Source organism: Canis aureus, chromosome 1, assembly GCF_053574225.1.
Source record: "Canis aureus isolate CA01 chromosome 1, VMU_Caureus_v.1.0, whole genome shotgun sequence".
Classification (NCBI taxonomy): Eukaryota; Metazoa; Chordata; class Mammalia; order Carnivora; family Canidae; genus Canis; species Canis aureus.
This window is the reverse complement of record NC_135611.1, coordinates 121,469,166-121,486,851: the sequence shown is the minus strand read 5'-3', so window position 1 is coordinate 121,486,851 and position 17,686 is coordinate 121,469,166.

Here is a 17,686-nt window from a genome sequence, read left to right as displayed (position 1 = left end):
GAGAATAATCAACTTACAAATATAAACTTGAAGTCATGACCTCTGAATACCACGAAGGATCAGCAAACATCATCATGACCTGTGACTACCACACAGGTTCAGCCAAAAACTGTGAGAACTCGGGAGCGGTAGCTGTGAGGGGTGCCTTATATTTTGCTCACATCTCTCGGGTAAGCAGAGGGGAGAATTGTTAAAGAGAGGTAACTGGTCCAAAATGCAGTCCCTTGTGCTAAACCCTATGTCACCAAACCAAGACTCAATTCCTCACTTAATTACAGTTTCAACCTCTCCCAGGAGTGGAATCTTAGTCAATGTGCAATAACCTGGTCAGCACTAGTGAGGTCCTCGCCTGATAGACCCCTCCCTGCCATCCCCCAAAGGAAGGTGGCCCTGCCTGAAACAATCCCCTCTTTGCTAGAAACTTCCTTATCCTGCCCCCTTCTGCCTATACAACTCTTGGTGAGGAATCTTGGTTAAGATTCTTCATGAATCGTTGAATAAACCCAATTAGAACTTTAAAATGGATTCGGTTGAATTTTGTTCTTTGACACTTCTGACCGGCCAGTCTGGGGACAGATGCTGCCTCGTGAACCAGTCACTAGTGAGTGGAATGAAATGACCAGGATTGCCTTAGACTTGTCACCCAGAGGTGGATCTGGCCCTGGGGAGTCAGGCGTCCTATCCCACACTAAGTCCTCCCCACCCCCCGCCCCGGGTCAATCTCCCCATCCTCCACAGGCACCTGCGGGTGCACTCTCCATGCTCGGTGTAGGGCAAGACATTCCAGGAAAGACAAAATGAACAGACACAGACTCTGCCCTAAGAGGATTTCAGATAATGGAGGAATGAGACATGTTCGTAGGGGGGAAAAAAAAAAAACTAAACTAAATGGAAGCCAACTGCAATTGTTTAGAAGAATAACTAACAAATGCTTGGCTCAGCACAATTCACCAGGAGTTTTCTGAGCATCTTCTCCCTGCGTAGATGTAGTTGGGGTGTTACTGAGGAGACAAAAGAACATAAAAATGCATTCTTCCTGTGAAAGGGCTTAGTTAAGGAGACAGGATATGAACATAAAGGAGCTGCCTTTGTCGTTCCCTGACTCCACATAGAGGTAGGGATGGCCCCTGGCTAGTTTAAAGGAGTATTTATGGGGAATAATTTCAAAGCTTCTGCTGGGCCTTTGCATAGCTAAGAGGGAGGCCATTAGGAGGTGTCCATCAGTTGAGAAAGCTTTTCACTCTAAGTAACAGAGAACTGGATTAACTGTGCTCGAACAGGAAGGACATTTATTGTTAAGAAGGCTCGGGGTTGGCAGTCAGCTCAGGAAGGTAATCAAGGTTTCAGGATTTTCTGTCTTTCCATTCTCTCTCTCTCACTGTTAGCGTGTTAGGTTGTCCTATGCTGCTGGTTTTAGGGTTTTGGTTTTTTTTTTTTTGGTTGTTGTTGTTTGTTTTTGTTTTTGCCTCCAGATGGCAAGATGGCTATCGGCGCTCCGGACATCGAATCTGTGTTCAAAGCGGGAAGGGGGAGGAGGGCACCCCGCCGGCACGCTCTGCTTTCATCATTGCCCCTCTTGATCACAGAGCCAAGTGCCGTTCTCCGAATTCTGCTGTCGGCCTCCCGTCCGTCTTGCTGGTCAGACCAGCGCCTGTGCATGGCGTGCCCCGTACGCCGGGGGCCCAGAAACCTGGAGGAGATGGGGGGAAGAGGAGACTGGAAAGGCTGGGGTTTGGCCCACCAACAACGCCTGGCACAGGAGATAGGGCTCAGCAGTGCGCCCTTCTCTTATTCCTGGCAGGAAAACCCAAGGGGACCCCGAGTGCGAGCAGAGGATGAAAGGAGGGAGCAACCGGGCCATTGAGCTGCTGTGAGTCACAGATGTCATCGTGACCGAGCTTCTGTGCAAATTACAGGGCAGCCGGGCACGTGTTTCTTCCTTACAGCTTAGGCCGCGCTGTCCTGAGGATGGATGTGCACCCTGGGTAGTTGTGCGTGTGTGTGCTGGCGGGTGCGCTTGATTCAACCCATTGGACAATCAGAAGAATAAAACCCAAACAGAAACAAACAAACAAACAAACAGAATAGAACGAACCCACAAACACCCTTACCTGCCAGTGCTGGGGAGGGTTGGCATGCGAGCTCGGGGGATCTGACCCCTGCCTCCTTCCCAGCCCCCGCCCTCCACTTCCTGCAAGCCCAGGGAAGAACACACACGGGAGAGTGAGAAACCACCGGGGACTGGGTGGTCAAGAGAGGTGCGGCCACCATCTAGAACCTTCTCTTCCACCGTCTGTGGTACCAAAGCTGGACCTTGACCTACAGCAAGGCTGATGCGCCTGTCACTCAACTGGCAAGGATCCAAAGGTGTCCCTTGCCTTCACTGGGTCACCTCCACGGCCAGGACAGTGCCCGCTCTCGTTTACTCGGTGTCCGAATCCTGTCGTGACCTCAGCCAGCTGAGGTGCCCCCCTGTCCTCGCTGCCTCACCCCGGTCCTGCGTGTCCCTAGGCCGCCCTGGTGCCACTCCTGCCACGGTGCCTTTGTCCAGAGCTCCCCACTGCTCTCTCCCCCCTGTGCAAGGCCAGAGGTTGTCTCTCAGTGGTGGATGGGGCCACCACTGTCCTCTCACCGAGTGCACTGGGCCTTGGGATCTGGGTAACCTGGAGCCCCCCACTCAGTAGAGCTGCAGGTGGCCTGGTCCGTATGAGTCTGCTCCAGCCTGACTGCATGTGGCCCAGCTGACGGGGCACGGGGTGCTCTGCCGCGATGGAGAGAGGAGCATGGGGGGCTCAAGAGCAGGCTGCCCCCGCTGCTGGGCTTGACTCCAGGCCCTGCCAGGACGAGCTCTGTGGCCCTTGGCAAGTTAGTTAACCTCTCTGTGCTTCTACTTTCTCATTTGTAAAAAGGGGACAATAGTCTGTCATGTTATTATAAGGATCGATGAACGAGTATATGTAAAACACTCAGCCCAGGGTCCGGCAGGCGGGCAGAGATATCCAAGTCTTACCATATGAGCAGCTCCGTCGGCTTGGGCAGGAAACTCATCGTGTCTTCTTGATCTTTGCAGTGAATTTCTGGAGTTCCTGCACGAGCAGGATGCCCAGAATCTTCCTCCTGAAGGGATCACAGCCCTCTCATTCCTTCCAATGGCCCGGGTTGTGGCGACCGCTGCTGCTTCCACAGTCGGGAACGGTTTGGAGCGCCTCGGGGTTCCCGGCAATGTCACCGCCACCTGCCTCCCTGCGATGCTTCAGACTAGGCCACCACCCACACCACTGACCTCTGCTGACCTTTGCGGGCCTCTGCTGCTGGGAGGGAAGGACACCGGGAGGGCAGCCTTCCTTGACCTGCAGACGGCATCGCACATCGTCTCTCCTCTGTTCTCAGAGGAGCGTGGCCACTGAAGCAGAGGCCATGTCAAGTGGCCTGACCCAGACAGGCCTCCTGCCCCTCCCCTGGGCTAGAGCCAGGCCTCCCTGCTGAGCTAGCCTCATGCCTTCTCCCACATTCCCCGGTGCCTCCCTTCGGGGACCTGGGCATCCTTTCCATTCTGCAGGCAACGATGCACCCCACTCCCCCCGCCTGAGGGGCTTCCCTGGCATCGATGTTCAGGGTGAAAATAGTGGGAACTCTTTCCTGCTCTGAAAATCAGTAGATTGCCCTTGGTCAGTGGCTTGGAAAAATTATTTCCATCCACGGAAACATGAAGAGAGATTTCACAGGCAATCCTGTGATGCAAGATGTGTTTCAGCAGAGCTGCTCTGGTTGGAGCCGGGCAGGTATGGGCAGGGTAAGCAGAGGGAAGACGTCTGCTCCTCAGCCTCTCTGCCTACTGCCCAGTTAGAGGGCTGCTTGGGCAGCTGACCCGAGCCCAGGGCTTGCGTGCATGGATTCAGCAGGCAAGGCAGTAGGAGAAGCAGGACAGGGAAGAGGAGGAGGCCGAGCCCGAGCAAAACGCCAGGCACAGCCTCCCAGAGGATGGCCACAGGGGCCTCTGCAGTGCCAGTTAAGATGCTGGATTTTCCATCCTAAGCAAAGGGGCAGTGGCTTTCCCACCTAAGGATGACACCACCCTTGCCCGGTCTAGGGAGGTGAGGAGATTCCTAGACATCTCCTACTCAAAGAGGACACAGCCGAGCCCCAGCCTCCCCAGGCCCGTCCTCCCCAAGTGAGCTCTTGGTGCCTATAAACTAAAATGGGATCAGCAGGGATGTGGGCAGAGCCACGACATCACACCTTTGCGGGGAATGAGCCTGAAGCTGGGCGAGGGGGACCCCAGGGCACGGAGTGGTCCTGGGGAGCCCGGCGGCCTCCATCCGGGGCTAATCCCAGCACCTGCGGAGAAGCGGGAAGCCAGCGGGCGAGGGAGGGGCGAGGCCAGGAGAACAGAGTCGGTGCCCCTGCAGAGCACTTTTCCATGGATGTGTTTTTCTTCCAGACTTTATAGTTAATTTATTTATCTGACCACTCGGGAAGGGAAGAAAAGTACCATTTTATGAGTCCAGGACAAAATAAAAAACAATAGCACATTTAGGTGCCTTAATTTTTCTGTTCGCAGAGATTTATTTCATTTTATTATATTTGACAGCAGTCAACAAACAACAAATAGGCAGCCGAGTGCAGCGCTCTCAGCACATAATGGCTTGTATTCTCTGTGCGCAGGGCAGAGATTTTTTTTTTTTTTTTACCGCATACATCATTTGGAACTTGCTGCATTGATCCCAAAAAGTAACACACATAACTCCACTCTTCCCGCACACGCCGGCAAAACAGGTGCAGGGGATGGATGGATGGATGGAGGGGGGCGGCCACAGGAGTGGGTGGCCCTCTCTTCGGGCGGAGGAGCCATGAGGTGAGTGAGTGTGCGGGGACCCGCTGGGGGATCAGGCCTCGGGCTGGTGGAGGTGTTAGGGGGGCGCATGCACGTGTGGCATGGTTGTGGGAGGGCAGGTGGTGGGCGCCCGGGGCAGTGGGGGCCTGCAATGTGTGGCTTTAGGGAGTCCTTGTCTTGACCTTGGGTGGGGCCGGGCACCCTGAAGTTGTTAAAGCCAACGTCAGGGTTGGACAAGGGTTCTGGCCTGATGGGAGCGGTGGACGGGGCCGTGATTTGGGAATTCCTCATGCCCCACGTGGTCAGCCTAGAAGTTGCATGGAGGCCGTATCTGTATTCATATTGTAATCCTCCCCCCGCCTTATTCCCAAGCCCACCTCAGCTCATGTTGGGATCCCATTCCCCCCTGGCATCTCCCTTGGGGGTATCTGTGAGTCCCCAGGGTGCCAGCACCTCTAAGGTTGCTGCACTCAAGAGGTACTGATAGTGTCTGACCCCCAGACGGATGATTCTCCTCCGTCCATTGACTCCGTCGGAAGCTCAGAGGACACCCACCTTCCGGAGCTAAGCCTGCGCCGGCCACCGGGCAGGACTGGGGAGGGGGGTTCCATTAACTACCTCCAACACAGCTGAGAGCCGCCGTCATCCTGGCAAAGCATCAGGAGATGGAGACCTTCGGATGACAATAGGCGGGGCTGTCCCCACAGCCTGGGCCCGGGGCCAGCCTTACGAGGTGTGCCCCGGGGTGGTGCGGCCTGCTAACTCCCTGCCAACAGGCCACCGTGTGCCAGGGGCCGGCTTGTCCCCAGCGATGGCAACGTCCATGCCCGACCCTCCATCGCCTTGGAGTAGGCTGCAGGGAGGGACCACGCAGGGTCTCCGGCCACCGGGAGCCCCAGCCTTTGGAGAACCCAAGACGTGGGGACCCCCAGCCCGTGGGGCACTGACAGCGTGGAGGAGAATGCAGATGAGTCCTCAAGGAGCCCCGAGGTGAGTGGCCCGAGGCAAATGCCAGCACCAAGATCCCAAGGAGTGACCGGGTAAAGCGAGGCCAGCTTCCCGGAGCCCTCCGCTCATCGCCCTTCCTATTTATTGCTACTCTAGAGGAAAGAGGTGCGAAACAAGCTGACCTGGTCTCACCTGAGAGGTCAGTCGGAAGCATCTCCGAGTCCACCCCGGAGTGGAAGGGCTCGGAACACCAATCCCACCTTTGCATTTTAAAGCAAATACACAGAAATGGCCAGAACCCTGGGGCTCACCCGCGTCCTCGCTTTCTGCGTCCACCGCAGAGCCGAGAACAGCGCCTGAGACACGAGGCGGGCCGAGCAGCTTGTAGGGCTTCATCGAACACCCACCGTCCCCGCAACAGTGGGGGGCAGAGGGCCGCCCCCACCTCTACAGGCCCTGTGATTTGTGCCCTGTCCCCCGGGCCCCTCCCCAGCTTCCCTGCTCCGTCCCCTCTGAGCCTACCATGGTCTCATGACCTTGTCAAGGTCTCATGACCAACACGAGCCAGCGCCTGCTTGGGGGTCAAGTAGCCGGGATGGCTCGCTCCCCAGGCATCGTGACCGCGGGCTTCGGGACATCGTGACCCACCCGCGTCGGGACAGGACAGGGCCGTGCTGGGGTCAGCAGGAGGTAAAGAAGCCCGAGTACAGCCGGTCCTGGGAGCCGGGTGAGTCCCAGCCACCCACCTGGCTGCAGGTGGTGAGCCGCCCCTGTGTTGGAGCCTCTGCACGTGATCCCCCCCGAGTGGGGACCTCCGGAAGCCCGTGGAGGTTTGCTAGGGCGGGGAGATCAGTTCACGTGTTTCCTTCCCTCAGTGTAGACATCCCAGCTTGGCGTCCTCGAAGCATGAGGCAGACAGGCCTCCTCCGAGGGCCCGGCCGTGCCTGAGGTCTCCGTGGCGCTTGGACGGAAAACCACCACCAGCAGCCAGTCTGGGCCGGGCCCTGGGGTCTCAGGCAGAGGGACCAAGCCCCGAGGAGTGGGATCAGGGCAAATGAGCCAAGGTGCGAGTGAGGCCGTGGGAAGCCAACTTCCCACAGGGAAGCCAACGACTGCGCCGGACTTACTTCCAAGTCCGTCCGTCCCAAACCAAGCCCGGGCAAAGTGGTGGAGGTGAGGCGAGCGGGCGAGAAACCACCACTGTGTGTGCAGCCCCTGCAGGAATCTGACGGCCTGGGACAGCCCCAGCCCCGGACCCGGGAGCCCCGGCAGGCGTAGGGCCGAGGGGGCCCATGGTGGGAGCCCTTCCCCAAGCTCACCCCGGGGCCCCCCGAATACTCACCAAAGTCGCGCACCAGTGTCGGGGGGTCCCGAGCCCCACCCGCTGACATTTCTCTCTGGAAAGGAGACCCCACCGAGGAAGGAAGAGCCAGATCCTGCCCTTGTCGTGAGCGCTCCCGGCCCGGTGTCTTTGGGGCCCAGCCGGCTGTTTTCGACGCTTGGTCGTGAGAATGCACGTGATCGGGGAAGGCGCTCCTCAGTGTCCAGGCCGCACCCAGGAGGGGAATCTGAACCCCAGGGTCACAGGCTTCCAGGAGGCAAACACGGGCTGTGTTTTCGACGGGGACTCTGATCGTTGGGCCCTGGGGTCCCCAGGGGGACGGGCTTTCAGCGCTGCTCTGGTCCGGCTCTCATGAAGCCCGAGACACTGAAGACATCCCTTTAATGGTCTCCACTAATTCATGGTCTGCCTTTATGCACTTAAAAAGAGAACCCTTCCTTCTCGTGACACCTCCATTTATTCAGAATTAGCATGTAAAACCCTAAATTAGACATTCTGCACTCGGGTTCTGACAGAGCCATTACTTTTTTATGCTGAGAGAGTTGAGTTAATTTTAAATTATGGAAGCCCAGCACCTGAGTGAAGCAAGCATCCTCAGGCAGGTCAGGCATCTGCGGGCTCGGCTGGTGCAGGAATGCAAACTGGATTAGAATCCGTTTCTCCTCTGCTGGCCAGATACGTGTACCCGGTGGAGCAGTCGATTGGGGCAGAGCAGTTTCAGGGCGGGACCGGGTCAGGCCCTGTCCCTCGGGTAACCAGAGGGCTGCTCACCGGTGAAATCCGCCCTCGTGACCCAGGTAAGGCGCCAGCGGCCTCGCTTACTGAGTCCCTGTTGTCCGCCGGCCACGGTGCTGGGCGGTAAGGCCGTGTCCTCAAGGAGCCCAGGTGGTGCAGCCATACAAGGAAATGAGAATTATGTTGGAGCTACTGGAAGAGAGGGTGTAGGGCCCCACTTGTCTCATTCTCAGGGTGTCCCTCCCAAGCGCCCACGGCTGATGGGTGAGACATCAGGCCGTTGTGCGAGGAGCCCAGCGAGTGGCTTCCAGGATCTGCGGGGCCCTCCCTCACAGTGTGTGGCCAGTGCCCGATGCCTCCCGCCAGCTGAGGTGTCTATGCCGCCCGCCATCCTGGAGCGGCCCACAGTCCCCTGCACCTGATTGCCTTCAGATCAAACTTCCAGCCATTGGACAGAAGCTGACAGTAGAATCTGCACAAGGGAACAGGTGGGCCGCCTCCCCACCTCCCAAGGCTGCAGGAGACAAGGAGTTTGGTCGTCAGCCTGTGACCCGCGTGGCCTCTGCCTGAGTGTGTCGCTCGTTCCCAGGGTGCCCACACTGTCCTGGGGTGTCCGGCCTCCCCCGGCAGCCTGTGTCCCCTAGGAACACTGGAGTCCCCTGCCCCCACGCCCGCAGCCAGGGCCCACACCATCCCCAGTGTCACTTGCCAAGGTCCTGTGGCCACTCTGACCAGGTGCCAACCCGTTCTGAGTTTGCAAACAACCACACCATTGGCATTAATGGCTGATTTTTATTGTCTGCAGAAATGTGAGCTGTTCTCCAAATCTAACAAACGCCTTGATGCTGTCCACCCGGGCCCCGCAAGTGTGTCTTTGGCAGCTTTGGTTTCAGGTCATCGCCCTGTGCTCTCTCCACCACAGCCCTTCCGGCCACACTGGAGTTGTCTGCACCTGAGAGGTGCGCCGTGGGCGGGCCGCGGGGGCAGCTGTGCGTCTGCATACTGGGGGCTCCTGGGTGAGGGCCCTGGAGCCTGGAAGAGGCCAGCCCGAGGCCCATGGAGACAGGGGAGCGTGTTCTGGGACCAGCATTCAGCTTACTGCCGGGAGCCGTGCAGAGCCTCCGAGGAGTCTGACTTTTTTGATCAACTTTCTGCACGAGCTTGAACCAAATCCAACAGAGATCAGGTTGGAGCAAGAGCCAGCTGGCTGCCTGGGCCTGTGGGCTGCAGCCCCGGGGGCGGGGGGTGCAGACCGGGAACCTGGGAAGGCAGGGCCCAGGCTCACCTCAGGGCGCGCAGCAAGTGGCCAGCACGCGGCGGAGACCCCTGAGGGTCTCTGCTCCTGACCTTGGCAACGGGGGTGGGGGGGTGGGGGGGTGAGGGGACCCACGTTTCCTGCTGTGCCTGTCCCGGGACGACCGCAGCCCAACTCAGCGCAGACTCCAAAGGCCGGGCTGGCCTCCCGGGGCTGCAGAGGACTCCCATTCATCTGCCGGGAAATAGGCGGCGGCACGGAGGAGTGTCGTGTTCACTTTTAAAATGCCACAAATAACAGATTTATAGATTTTTCTAAATACATTATTTTAGCTTGACAGCATTAATCATTCATGCTTCCTTCTTTCATTTTTCTACCTGCAATGGATTATTGAAACAGAAAATAACAACGAGAAAGGCTAGCAAGCAGTATCAAAATGTCAAGTTTGTACTTACAGTTGTATGGGCCCAGACAGGGTCAAGAGCCCCAATTATTTGTGTATGTACACAGTGGTACGACACGAAAGGTTATGTCACCTGCAGCTATTTTCCCGCAGATTTAAACAGGACTGATATTCAGCTGTACGGTGAGCCGCTGACATGGAACACAGAACTGTAAAATACTGCAAACTCCCGTGTCAGAGCCTAAAATATGAATGGGGGGATTGCAAGGCGTAGCTGTGGGCAACGCCGCACGTCGTGGTGCGAATCCGCTCAATTACTTTGGGTTTTTCCTGGCCTGCTCTTTTTTCATTTAAACATAAGGCAAAGCATGAAATCACAGTGCCAGGCTGGAGGTAGAAGCAGCAGGACCCTCCACTTACCGAGACACCTTCTAGAGACCAAGATCGCGCACATCAGCCAAGCCCGAAAGGCAGCTGGGTACACGCGTGAATCTGCAAGGCTGGTGCCCCTCAGCTGGTGAAACCAGAAGGGGAGGGGGGTATAAGGGGGGCCCGTTACTCATTTTCCGCAGGTTATCATTCCGCGTTAGAATATAGCCACTAGGGGATCCCTGGGTGGCGCAGTGGTTTGGCGCCTACCTTTGGCCCAGGGCGCGATCCTGGAGACCGGGATCGAATCCCACGTCGGGCTCCCGGTGCATGGAGCCTGCTTCTCCCTCTGCCTATGTCTCTGCCTCTCTCTCTCTCTCTCTCTCTCTCTTTCTCTCTGTGACTATCATAAAAGAAAGAAAAGAAAAGAAAATGTTAAAAAAAGAATATAGCCACTACATGGAGAGATCTGTCCTTTCGGTCAGTAAATGCAGAGTTGATTTTTTTTTTCTTTATTTCCCTTAGTGAATCACAATCCCACCTCTTGCTCCTACGCATTCAATGGCTATTTGTGCTTAGTGGCTGAAGGAGATTGTACACGGGAGGAATACAGCGGATTCTGCGCAGTCTTTTTACGGACAGCTCGACATCTCCTTTGATCCAGCCACCAACAATGAGACCCGTTCGAGCCAAAACAATCCAACAAAAACCATAGGACCAGGTACAGAGATTGAGCGGCTGTTGAAAGTCAGCTGTTTGTGTGCAGAGAGGGCTTAGCCACACTATTCAGGATTCTTTCTCCAAAGAGCTGTAGGTAAATTGGGAAGATGCCACTCGTGGCCCCAGCTCAAGGGGGAGGAAGCCCCAGTAGGTAGCTCCTAGTCATGTGGCCTATAGGCTGTCCCGGGTTTTCCCACTCTCTGGCTTTGGGGAGCAATTGGCTAGATCAGGTCAAGGTTTTATGGCCCCGCCTGTGCACGGGGGTGCAGAACTCAGAAGGCAGGTATCTGCAATGTCAATTTTGTGTTTTGTAGTGCGCAGGAATGTGGCCTCTAGATAGGCCGGGATACAAAGAAGGTGACTTGTTGTTGTTATTGTTGTTGTTTAAATAAAAGTACAGTTGGCACACGCTGCTACCTTCATTGCAGGTGCACGACGTAGCGCTTCAGCATCTCTGTAGGTCATCCCATCTGTCATCACACATCGCTATTTTGATATTGTCAACCGTGTTCCCTACGCTGCGCCTTTCATAGTGACTTATCATTCCATCCTTGGAAACCTGGACCTCCCTGTCCCTTCCATCCATTTTCCCCACGTCCCCCCCAGTAACCATCAGTATGTTTTCTGTATTTATGGGTTTGTTTCTGCTTTCGTTTGTTTGTTTGTTTTTAGAGTCCACATATAAGTGAAATCATACAGTATTTGTCTTTTTCTGTCTGACTTATTTCGTTTAGCATAATACCCTCTGGGTCCCTCCGTGTTGTTGCAAATGGCAAGAGCTCATTCTTTTGTACGGCTGAGTAATATTCCATTGAGTATCTATGCACCACATCTTCTTTATCTTGTTCTTTAGAAAAGGTGACTTTTGCATCCTCAGCCTAACAATCCCTTAATTAAGCACTAGCCTATATGTTCAGCCTGTCCAATAATCCCTTATCCAGGCACTTTCCTATCTGTCCTTATTTATGCCCTAATTGTAAACTTCCCATATTCCAGCCCAGCTGCTCTCTGCCATCGCTTGGGGATGTGCCACATCTTTGCTAGTCTTTGTCATCCCTACTGTTCCAGAAGGCTTCCCTCTCCATCATGTGCCACATCTTCTCCTGTTATTAAATTTTCACTCTCTTTTCTGGCTCTGCTCAAGGCCCCACTTCCTTCAGGAATTGTTACATCCTATATTAGTTAGGGCTAATGGAGGAAAGCAAAGCTGATTCTTGGGGACCTAAATACAAAAATAAAAAAAGGAGATCTTATATAGAATGAGAAGGGTGCATCAGTTGCACCTGAAGACAAAGGGGAAGGATGGAATGAATGGGTCAACAGGGGACATTATACCCACACAAAGGAATGAAAGACTGACACAGGCTATGCCACAGTTGGACCTTGAAAACGGTATGATAAGTGAGAGAAGCCAGTCACCAGAGGTTGGACATTATATGTTTCCATTGATATGAAATGTCCAGAGTTGGCAAATCCATAGAGACACTAAGTACATAGGGGTTTCCCGAGGTGCGGAGAAGAGGAAAATGGAGAGTGGCTGCTAAGTATGGGTTTTCTTTTGGGATGATGGAAACGTTCTAAAATTAGTAGCAATTATTAAACAACAAACAAAAAGCAACTGAACTGTACTCTTTAAGATGGTATATTTTATGATATGTGAATTATAGATAAAAGGAAGAAAAAGAAAAGAATGGTGGGAACCAGGGACAAGATGTTCTCAGAAGCATCTCTGCATTTCCTTATTGGGTTCCTTTCCTTTTGCTGAAAAGCGTGCTGAATTTCTTTGCTCCTCAAGTCACGTGGAAGAAAGTGACCTCCCACAGCCCCTGAATTTTCATTTTCTTTGCACAAGACACCCATCAAAATGAGACTGGGATCTCTCAGGCCCAATTCCAAATTTCTAGGAAAAGAGCTGATAGGTCCAGATTGGGTCACGTTCCCACTGCCGGGCCATTCAGCTAGGACTGGGGGTTGGAGGGAGGAGGGCTAGGGAATCTGTTTCTCAACATAGTCCTACAGATTGAGAGGACAAGGTGCTTCCAGAAAAGGGATGGGGGAAGCGCAGATCACCCAACACGTGGACCATCCACCACCTGTAATGATCTTCCAATGTATGGCTAACCTGTTATACAGATAGAGAGAGACATGACACATAGACATTTCTCATTAATCCCTTTATTTAGCTACTTCCATTTAGTCCCACTTACTACTTTTCCAGTCTATCTGTACCTGATTTTTTTTTAACCATACGTCATATCTTCTCAATTACAATAAAGCTTTATAAGCTGTACGTCGTTGTGTTCTTCTATCCTCCTATCCCTTCCCCCCTTTGTCTTTTACATTTCCATAGCATCCAATGCAGCCCTGGGGGCTTACCCTGGAATTCAATGTGGGGAGTGGAGTTCTAACTAGGCGCAGGTCCAGATTTTACACAAGCTTATAAAATTTTGGAGGCCCTCTTTAAGAATACGTTATGCATATAAAATTTGGATTAGTATTTATTTGGAGGGAGAAAATAAATCACCCCCAAAAATTGAAAAAGCTGGCAAATATCACAAGTATCTCAGAAAATAGCATATGTTATTAGTCTTTTTTTTAAAAAAAATTAATTAACATTCTAACACAATTCTATAGTATACTTCTTCCTACCATTTTTGTCTACATTTTTTCTGATCATCTTCCGTAGTGGGAATAGAAAAATCTTTCCTCTAGCATGTATAAAGAATGCCCGTTCATATTCAGATGAATTTGCTGAGTGATGTAATGCTATCGATCTGTGCTTTACAAATACATGAATTCTCATACATTGTGTTTTTCTTATTCCCCATCAAAAAGGAAAAGAATAGTTTGGTGTGTTTAAACAGTGTATTTTATGTTAAGTACATTCCTGTTAGGTGAGAACTTCCATTCTGATGAGGCATCAATAAAAACTGATGATGAATAATTGTATATATCTGATGATTGGAATAATTTCCACAGACAATACTCTGGCTCCATATACCTCCAACCCTGTTAATCCTCTACTCCATATATTTCTTGTGTAGGTACCATTGGACACATGCACATCTCAATAGAAATTTTGACCCTGCAGCTCCATGGCTTGCTTGGGGTAGATTGGAATAGAGGGCAGGAAGAGTCTTCCTCAATCTTCAGGAAGATTCCTGAAGCCCTCAGGGTAGCAAGCATACAACCACACACAGAAGTACCATATGCACATTACTACATTCCTCGAAACCCAAAATGAATGCGTCCCCACTCAACCTTGTCTTAGCCAGATCCCAAAATGCCCCTGACTGCACTAACTCTAACCTACACCAGAGGACTTATGGTGGAGGGAAACTTAAAGTGGAAAGAGACACTGTTCTCTCTTAAAACATTTAACATCTTCAAAAGTATGTGACCCCACGGTCACATTCCCAAGGCCCACCTCAAGGCTTTGAAAGGAACGTGTGCACTAAGAGGTCCTGAGGAGCCAGCTGTGTCAGCTTCAAGATAAAATCACTCCCGTCTAAGTGTAAGTATTTTTGGATATTAGAGAGGGCAGAAGTGGATGCATTCGTTGGATGGATCGTAATGGGGGTACACCTTTTATTTTCTTCTCAAATGGAGTGAAGAGTCTGGGACTGGAATCTAATAGCCATTGCCTGTTCTCTTGAAGCACAGGGTTCTAAATAGTAGACGAGGGGATCCGCGTCTCTTGGATCTCAACACAACTCCGTGTCTCCCCTTGGCCTCAGCCCTGCTACCTACTAGTCCCCGCAGCAAATACCTGCTCAGTGGACTGATGGACGGTTTAATGGGTGAGGGCCATGGCTCCTCCTGTAAGGATCAAACAAGATAATGGATATAAAAGTGTTTTGTAAATAGAAAGCTGCTGTACCAAAAATAGGTCTAATGAGAGAGCTCAGTTTGCATTAGATGCTCCCTATACCATTGACTAAAGATAAACCTTAGTGTTTTTGGATGACATTCTTCTCACCCATGAAATCAATTAAAAAGAGGCACTTATTTTCAAAGGAGTCTAACAACTACTGTTCTTTGTTCCAAGTCATGTTATCCTTTGTCATCAGAAGTATGTGAAGAAGGAGAAGCCTCCAGATCACAGCCCAGGTTTTATATAATGTCAATATTGTCAGAGGTGTACCTGCCATGAACTGAAAATGTATTTGGAATACTTAATAACAAGCAGATATCCACTCACAGACACTCGGGTTTAAAGTGATACCAGTCTTCACTGCCCCGTTGCCAACCCTCTCTCACCCCAAGACCCTTATTCCGGGCAGGATTTGTATTTCTTTAAGGGCGACTTAGTAAAATAGCTCGATTGTAGTAACGAGTCAGCCGAGCGTGGGAATTGCTTTATCAGATACTTTGCAAGTGATCAAAGATCCTTCCCAGAGAGGCTTACAGGAAAAAAAAAAAAAAAAAGAGAGAGAGAGAGAGAGAGAGAGAGAGAGAATATTCTTACTGGATTGTACAAGTAGAAACTCCAGAGTTAGATGGCTTAAGGCATAGCTGGTAAGGTCGTTGCCCTAAACTCCAGACCTCCTTCTCACTGGGTTTGAGTCCACTGGAAACCAAGAAAACTTCATTCTCAAAATCACAGCCAAGTTGTGACTCTCAGGCCCTGATAGGGTCATGGGACCATCCCCGAGCCAATTGCTTTGGCCAATGAAGCACGGTGTTTTCATAGGTCAAGACTGACCTGAGTCCACCCTGGTGGAGAGAGGAGGCCAGCCCTGTTTTGATGACGGGGGTAGGTGGAGGGAGGGGAAGGGTGGTCTTTCAAAAAGCAGGTGCTCCGAGGGATACCGATACAGATACCAACCAACCATCAACCTCACATGGCGGCAATTGCTCTGAGACTTAAAACCAGAAGGACCAGGCCCTGGTGCCCACCAGGTAGATGTCTCAACTGTCCCCCGGGGTGGTCAGCTTGTGATGACAGTGAGAAATCACTCCAGCACAGGCTTATCTGCATCAATCCACCTAAGCGAAGATGACAGCCCCACACCCCTAAATCCATGGTGTGTGTGTATCTACAGAACATGTAGTTATTCATAGACAGCTGCTAATTGTGATTCTTCGGAAAGGTGGTATAAACAGATCACTGCCAATTGAAAGTTTTAATTAGATTTATTAATTCCAGAATGCAGTTGAAATGTGGTGAATATTGATTGTAATGGCCTCTGTTTTAAATATAATTAATTCATGATCTACATAATTGCTCATTACCTGTACCTTAATTATGGGGCATAAAACATTGTTTATCACTAACATAGTACTAATGGGAAGACAGGCTCTCTCTGATATCTCAGGATCCTTATATTTTTGTTGAAGAGAGCAATGAGATATTTTATTTTCTCCAGAGGGAAAGAGAGAGAGAGAGAGGAAAAAAAAGGAAACTGTCTCCAGTGACAACCAGTATGCAGAGACAACCCGATAAACACAGGGCGTTTATGATTCTTTTATGACTACATTTTCTGACAAGATAAAGTAAATACTCTTTTGTGGGACTTTACAACTGCACAAGGCTAAAGCTACTGTCCAAAGAAACTGAAAAATTTGAGTATAAATATACTGTATTTGAGTCTGGCTCATGGGCGATGAGGATATCCTAGCAGTTTGACAATTTTCATATAAAACCATGAAGGATTTCATGGTTTTTCTTCATCTTACTGCTAGTACCAGCACAATACATCTTTTCTAGAAAAAAAAAATTATACAAATCTACGGTACTTTCTGTTTTTTCTCATACACCATAAATCCTAAAGATAGTCCATGTGCCTATTACTGTTAGCCTATTCTTTTTTAAAGCCCAAGCCACAAAACCTGAAATACGTCCCATATACAAAAATATCACGTTGCCAGGAATTCTGAGTGGGGTGAAATTTGAGAGATTTTTTTTTTTTTTTTATTCTGTAGGATTTTTCAGAAGTCCCTTGACAAAGACCGTGGTGGATGATGGGTAAGAGCAGCGGTGGTTTGGGGACATCTCTGCCTTTCTCAGGGGCAGCGAGGTGTGTCTCTGTTGAGAGGAGTGTCCTCACTGGCTTCCGTTGATCCTACAAACAAAGCAAGATCGAGGCGGGAGGGGCAGCTAGGAAGCGACCAGGGCCATCTCTGTGGGCATATATCTGGAAGAGACCTGGTTATCTCAGGCCACCGCTCTTCACCAAGTGGCCAAATGGGGGTTTGTTCCTTTCCCCCCCATCCCCTGACCCTTTACAACAGAATCTCTCATCCTCAATAAAGCACTGCTGTGCATATTTTTACGGTGCATGCATTTGAGTCCCACGGTGCGGCTACCTGTCCTCAATCCTGAGACCAGGGGGCAGCCAGGCACCTGAAGCTGGTGGCGCGGTCCCTGAAACAACCCAACAAGGCACGGTACTTGTGCCAAAGACGGATGATGTACTCGATCTGGATTTACAGACCCGCGTTAGGCCCCCAGGAAGCTCGGGAAATGGAAACAAACAGAAACCAAAGTCAAAGTTAAGGACAGAGGAGAGGGAGAAGCCTTGGTCGTGGTTGTTAAGACAGAAGTCGGGCAGGCGGATTAAACATTTTAATACGGTGTTTTAATTTCGTCCTTTTATCTTTAGGGAGCATGAGGGAGTGGTTAATAGTATCCAGATTGTGACAAAAATAAAAATTAAAAAAAAAAAAAAAAAAAACACTGAATTAGGAGATGATTCCAGACAAAGAGAATGCTGTGTTCAAAGCAGGTATCACCTCCTTTTACACTGAACCCCAAGAAAGAAGCCCACAATTTCTTCCTTGAAAATCTCCTCTTGGCTTTGCTAATGGCTTTTGGCGAGTATTAAGAGGCTGTTGGGGGGTTGGGAGGAGTCTCTGGGACATTGGTGACCCCCACCCCACGAATGGCTCGATGCCTTGGGGACGGTTGTCTGGCTCCCACCAGAATGGGAATTCCATCCTGCCGGGCCCCGGGGAAGAGGGTGCTTGCCGGCTCCGGCTGAAGCACCGGCAGGGCTGGTACCTCTGAGGCACCCCCCTGCCGTCCTTGGCTTTAGGGCAACCCCCTTCTCCCCGTGTCCTCCCACGCTCTTCCCTCTG